Source organism: Apium graveolens, chromosome 4 (assembly GCF_009905375.1).
Source record: "Apium graveolens cultivar Ventura chromosome 4, ASM990537v1, whole genome shotgun sequence".
NCBI classification, from domain to species: domain Eukaryota; kingdom Viridiplantae; phylum Streptophyta; class Magnoliopsida; order Apiales; family Apiaceae; genus Apium; species Apium graveolens.
In genome coordinates this window covers 287,079,527-287,086,615 of record NC_133650.1, presented here as the reverse complement: position 1 = coordinate 287,086,615, position 7,089 = coordinate 287,079,527, and positions in this window count along the sequence as shown.

The following is a 7,089-nucleotide window of genomic DNA, read 5'->3' as shown; positions in this document are numbered from 1 at the left end:
TCATTTATACAATTTCTTTGTATTTTTGCATTATTCACAATTTTTGGGAAATTTTGGCATATATATTGTATATATAAAATATTTATAAATTAAATTTTAATACTCAAAAATTATAAAATTAGGGGCCTATTAATATTAAAAAGTGTAGAATTAGGGCCTTAATTTTATTTAGGAGTATTAATGTTACCACTATAAATAGCCTAATTTTTATTTAATTATAATTAATTAAGTAATTAAAATTCTGAAAATTCGCAAAATTCTCTGAAACCGGGTCGGGAAGAACCAAGTCGGGTCGAAGAATCAATCGGTGATTTCGAGCAGATTACAGCACCAAAACAGGTGATTCGAGTATCCAAATTGAAAGTTTTCATCTGTTCTTTTTGTTTTTAGCATCAATTTCATGTTTTAATTCGTAGTTTTTGATTTTCGATTTCTAGGGTTTATGTTCGAATTAGGATTTTTTGATTATAGGGTTATTATGATGTTTTGATGATTGATATAGCTTCCTGATGTTATTTGCAATCGATTCATGGTGTTTGATTGAACAAACAATACCTGGATAGCAAAGTTCGATTATTAGGGTTTATGTTCGATTTTCAAATCACAACTCTGTAATTTCTGTGAATATTTGGTTATTAAGATGTTAGGGCTTTGATTGTATGTGTTCTTAGCTTTAATTTGCACTACTAAATGTTAAGTTTCATGTACGATTATGTGATTTCGATATCTGGCCGGAGTTGAAGTCGGTTTTGATCGGAGATGAAGATTCTGAGATATTTTTGGTTCGTTTTGGTCGGGAATAGGTTGCTGCAATTGTGTGGAATTGAAACCCAGTGAAAAACACACCAAACGGTGTTGTTTTTGGCCTGAAATTGGCCCACCGGAATCTGCTCCGGTGGACGGTTTCTGGAAAAATTCCGGTCATGTTCTTCATGACCCAGAATTGACCCGTTTGACCCGTGTAAAATACCCGGGTTTGATCTGTTTTTGTCAGAATTTAATTTCTGACAAATGTTTCTATAATTTAATTTATTTTTATTTTAATTTTAAAATCAGTTTTATTTATTTTATAAATTAATTAATTATTTATTTATTTAATTGATTTATATTATAAATAATTCTAAAATATTTTCCAAAAAATGGATTTAATTATTTTCTCAATTATTTATTATTTATTTATTTATTATTTATTTATTAATTATTTATTATTTAAAAATTATTTAAAAATGATTAATTATTTTGATAATTAATCAAATAATTTTTAATAAATTATAATAAATTCATTTTAATTCCAATAATTATAGAAAAATCATTTTCAGTTCTGATTTTTCTTAAATAATTATTTAAAAATTATTTTAGGATTTAAGAATTAGTAATAATTATTTATATTGAATAATAAATTGAATTATATGTGTTTAATTGATATTAAATAGACCGTTAGTCCGATTCGAGCGAAACGAAAGCCCTTTGACTCAGAAAAATGAAATAATTTCATTAAAAATAATATTAAAACCTAATTTCTTCTAGAAATTAGTTGACTTTGTTATTTGTTTGTTTATCAACCGAATCGCGTGCCGAGACGAGTCCGATAAATTCCGAAAAATAGGAAATGAGTCAGATAATGATCAGTTGAGCAATCAGCGAGTCGATTTTGATTCTAAAAATTATTTTAACTATAAAAATAATTATGTGCTTATGTGCCTATGTGTATTATGTGGTTAATCGAGTCTTACTTGTTAATATATAATATACGAGTCAGTCATAAACGCATGGGTAGACAATAGAAACGATGTGAAGTCGGTTCAAGACGCAATTGAAGTACGAAATGACTAAACCAGTCTATTTCTCTCAAAGAAGCTAAGCCAGCAAGGCAGGTTGAGTCGGTGATAGAAAAAGGTGACATATTTGAAGTGAGTCGCGCAGAAGGCAAGTTTTTCCCCTATTCTAATTTCAGAATAGTGATATTTCATCAGATTTTTATCATGCTTGCACTCTTTTAATTCCCTTGTTCATATTTCATTTCGATTTTCGATTTCTCCTTTTTATTTGAATTCATTATTCATATTCCAAATGGTTACTCACAAATATTGATATATTCTGGTGATTAGAATATATCAAAGCATACCGATTGTTCCGGTTGCTACTCCATGGACTAGATAGTGATACTTTTGGGGATTAAGTTTACTTAATCCTAAGAACCGGGACATAACCGGATCCTTGAGATGGGTCGTAGTTCCTAAGTGCCCGACGGGATCTATATAGTGGGATATAGATCTGCACTGTATCATGGCTGATCAGTAGGGTATAGATGCGAACTTGTGTCCAGTTTAGTTCATTTGTACTCGCCAGTAATGGCCTTCTTTCTATTCTCGCGAGGTTATATCTTTGCAGATATACACAGGTTACCGATTCATTTATACTGCTTTAACACTGTTTATATTTTTCGGACTTGTTGAGCAATTTTTGGCTCACCCTTTTTGTTGTTATTCACCTTATTATTTTCAGTTAAGAAGGAAAATGAAACTCATCAGGACTCGAGTGGTAAAGAAGCGGGTCAAGCCTCGGGATACTCTCATACCCAAGTGTTGATCCCAATCCAGGAAGAAAGTTTTGAGTTGCCCAAACAGGTGGAGTGTAGATAGTTAGTGTGTGTGTTTGAATAAAAGATGAAATTAGTTTAAAACTGGTTAGACAATGGTTTGTAATAAAGAGAGTTTGTAAGATTTTGAATTTGGTTTGTAATAAAGTAGTTAGTGGTTCTTGTTTTCATACTTCAACCTAAAAAGATCCTGGTTAGTGTTAAAGGGGTTTAGATTCATTTTTTTATTAATTGTTAATCAGATTGTATAGGTTTGGTGATTAGCTAGTAACCCCTAGACTTATACCCTGGGTCTGGAGGGTGTTACAAAGAGGAAAGCAAATTATTACTTACCAGGGAGGAATGGATAAAGAGGTCGAGTAAGGCTGAGGGGAGTGCTCCAATTTCGAGGGAAGGAACCATACCGTGGTGGTCAAGACAAATCCAAGGTTCGGTGTTTCAACTGTCTCGGGTATGGCCTTTATGCTGCTAAATACAAAAGATCAAAATGTGAATAGGATCAAAGGGAAGAGGTTAACATAGCTCAAGTTCCAGATGATGAACTGGCCCTGTTGTTGACGGAATGTGAAGAACATGAGAAGAATGTGTTGTTGATCAATGAAGAGAAAGTGAATCTGAAACTTGATCCCAACAAAGTTGCAAACACCACTGTATCAAATTTATGGTATTTGGACAACGGTGCTAGCAATCATATGACTTGGAAAAAATTAAAATTTAAGGAGTTAAATAAAGACATCACGGGACAAGTAAAATTTGGCGATAAATCATTGGTACCCATAAAGGGAAAGGGTTCTATCTCGATGAAGTGCAAAAATGGTGAAGAGCGAGTTCTAAGTGATGTGTACTATATCCCTTCTCTTTGCAGGGTCATTAAAAGCCTTGGACAGATGGCGGAGGAGAGGTATAAAATCACAACGAATGGCGAGTTCTTATGGGTGTGAGATGAGATGGGCGTGTTGTTCATGAAGGTGAAGAGATCCATCAACTGTTTGTACAAAATTATAATTGACACCTAGGAAGTAAGCTGCTTATTATCAGAAAAGCACACTCAATAATGGCTTTGGCACTCAAAGCTCGGCCATGTAAACTTTAATGATATGTAAGAACTCACATCAAAATAGATGGTTCATGGCTTGCCAAAGTTACAACACCCCAAAGATGTATGTTCAGGATGTTTAATGTCGAAGCAAACACGAAGATCATTTCCATCTAAAACGGACTACAGTGCAAGCAGAGTTTTGGAGCTTGTACACGGTAATTTATGCGGGCCTATCACACCTTCAACAGTGGCTGGAAACAGGTACGTGTTTTTGTTAGTTGATGATTTTAGTAGGGTGATGTGGGCCTATCTATTGAAAAGTAAGGATGAAGCATTCGTGACTTTCAAGAAGTTCAAGGCAATGGTTGAGGATGGCAAGGAGCGAAAAATTAAAACTTTAGGACAGATCGAGGAAGCGAATTTTGCTCCAAAGAATTTCTGAATTTTTGTAAAGAAAATGGCATTAACAGACACTTCACGACACCGTACTCACCCCAGCAAAATGGGGTAGTTGAACGTCGAAATAGAACAATGGTCGAGATGGCATGTAGTCTGTTGAAAGAGAAGCAATTTCCAAGTCAATTTTGGGGGGGAAGCTATTCGACATGCCATCTACTTGTTGAATAAACTAACTACTAGAGCGGTGTCTGGTGCTACTCCTTATGAAGCTTGATCAGGAGAGAAGGCATATATAGGGCATATTCGTGTGTTTGGTTGTATAGCACACATGCGAATTCCAAGTGTAAACATGTAAAAATTGGACAACGGAAGCAAGATGGGGTGTATCTAAACAAGGAACCTGGCACAAAGACATACAGGTTATATGACCCAGTGAGCAAAAAGGTCCATGTGATTAGGGATGTAGTCATTGAAGAAACAAAATTATGGGTTTGGGAACAAGATGTAGAGAAAGAAGCAAGAGATGGAGATATATTTGTTGTGCTTGGAATGGGCCCTGCTGAAACAAGAGTTAATGATACAACACGAGTAGAAAATTTGACAAGTAATTATTCAGGAAGCATTGAGGAAGGAAGCACTGAGGAGTCCGGGTATGGATCAAATTCTGAATTACAAACAAAGTCCCCACATTTAACAAACTCGTTTTGGTCAAATACAAACTCTGAAGCTAGTAGTGAAGAAGCATTAAAATATAAAATACTTTCAGAGGTGTATGCAAATTCTGAACGGGTCGAATTAAATGATGAGAAATTATTTTTAGTGGCTGCAGATGAACCTGCAAATAAGCAAGCTTTCAAAGACCGTTAGTGGAGACAACAGACAAGCCATGGAGAGAGAGATAAAGGCAGTTGAACAAAACAAAACATGGAACCCATTAATGATCTTCTTCATCTGTCTCTTCCTCATTCCTATACCTGTCAAAGTTAGCTTCCTTCCCTTCAAAACATTTCTCATAACCTTCAGCTGGATGTTCAAAATCATACTCTTCTTATTGCACATCAGCAATTAAACTCTCATGATAATCATTACCTTGACCTTGATCACCTTCATCATAATACTCATCTTCAGTCATCTTCCTGTGATCCTCAATATTAGCATTTTAACCCTCATCAACTGGCCTCCTAGCACACCTCTTCTTTGAACTTGGTTTCTTTCCGACCTTCTTAGCATTCATCTTCTTTACTACAGGCTCCACAACTGTATCTTCATCTTCTTGCTCTCCTTCACTACTTGAATCAGAAGAGGGAACTTTTTCCTTATCACCAATATCTCCTTTCAACTCGATAACTTTTGCAACTTTTGGATGTTGACTTGTTAAGGGCAAACCTTCCACTACAAGAGGTTCAATGAGAACAAAAAACACCTCAACATATTGAACTTCTTTATTAATCAAAGCTGTCATCATCCTTATCTCCTCATCAGTTTCTAAAATCCTAAGTTCATCCATTCCCTCTTTTGGTGATTTAAAGAACAAATCTACCCAAAATGATTTATGATCAATAGCAGAACTCAACATCCCAACTACTTCAAGCTTAGACATCAAATCTAAATTGCAGAAATCAAAGTAATTAATCTTATAATCAACAAATTGTGAGTTCAAATTGTCAAATTGACCTTCATGATACATATTCATAGTAAAGAAACCAGGATAGTCTGCAATAATAAACAAATAAAAATACATAAACAATGTCAAAAATGGGTTGTCCGCTGAGTTGTTTAACTAGAGCAAAATCACATTTCATCACTCATGCAGACATATGGGTCCATTAAAAAGCAATAAACAATATTTCGACAGCAATAAACATAGACAATAAGATTTGGGACCACATGACCAATAGTACACTCTAACATAAAGTAAGTAAACAATTACATTGTATAACACAAGTTAATTAGGGCATCGAAAGAATTACCTATGTAATTAGGGCACTCGGCAGCTCCGTATTTGTGCAACTCACTCTTGGGTCGCATAAATCACTCCATCTCTCTCAAAACCACTCCAACTCGGCTCCGTCGTTTGGGAGTTGTTAACTAGGGTTTGAGTAAGCATAGCGACTTCGATTTAAGAAAGTAGAATATGTTTAAGTGGGTCATTTGATATGTTTTTATTAGTTTTAGACCTGTTTTACCAAATTACCCCTTCATTTTACGGGTTTATTAATTTAACGGTGCTAAGTTAACAGACTAGACGGTAGCCAAGATTTTACAATGCGAAAATGAACTTCGGCCACCATTTCGTGAAAGTGAAAATTCGACTAAAATTTTGAAAATCAATGTATACTACAGCCACACCCATGAAATTTACTCATAAGATTATGAGATGAATATAAATCTTGCCATTTGATGTATGTAGATGGATAAATGCATCTGATCGGACATACTTTAAAAAATTAATTACTGGTAACTTAGGCATAGAATAGCGCGACTATAACCATTTGTAGAAGAACTTTTATGTATTCTTGATAACTTCTTTTGCTAGCATCCACAAATGCAAAATGATAGTTACAGAGGAAATATGAGTGATGTTCCAGAATAATTACGTATATAAAAAGAATAGTAAACTTGGCAAGGTAAAATATGCTAGAAAGTGAGAAACAGCCGGAGGCAAGAAAGATTAGTACACAACATAGTTGAGTAGTGTAGTAATTTGAATTCACAGAACAATGTGAGAATCAAAAAATGATGAGGTCCAGTTCTATCATGGAGACACTTTTAAACTGCCTTCTAAAAAATCACTTTCAGAGACCAGAGGCAAGGCAATATCCGAGTAAATGGCGAGACCTTGTGATTGCATATAAAGATTGCAGCCAAAGGTTCATTGCTAGGAGCAGTTCAACTAAAATGTAACATCAATCAAGAAAATTTATTTCCTCCCTGACAGGATGACCTTACCCCTGTTATTTAGACAACTCACCTCCAATTTCGAAGAGAAACTTTATCTCTACTTGAGTTCTTTCGCTCACTATCTTATTAACCGTGTTATCCTTCATATCTA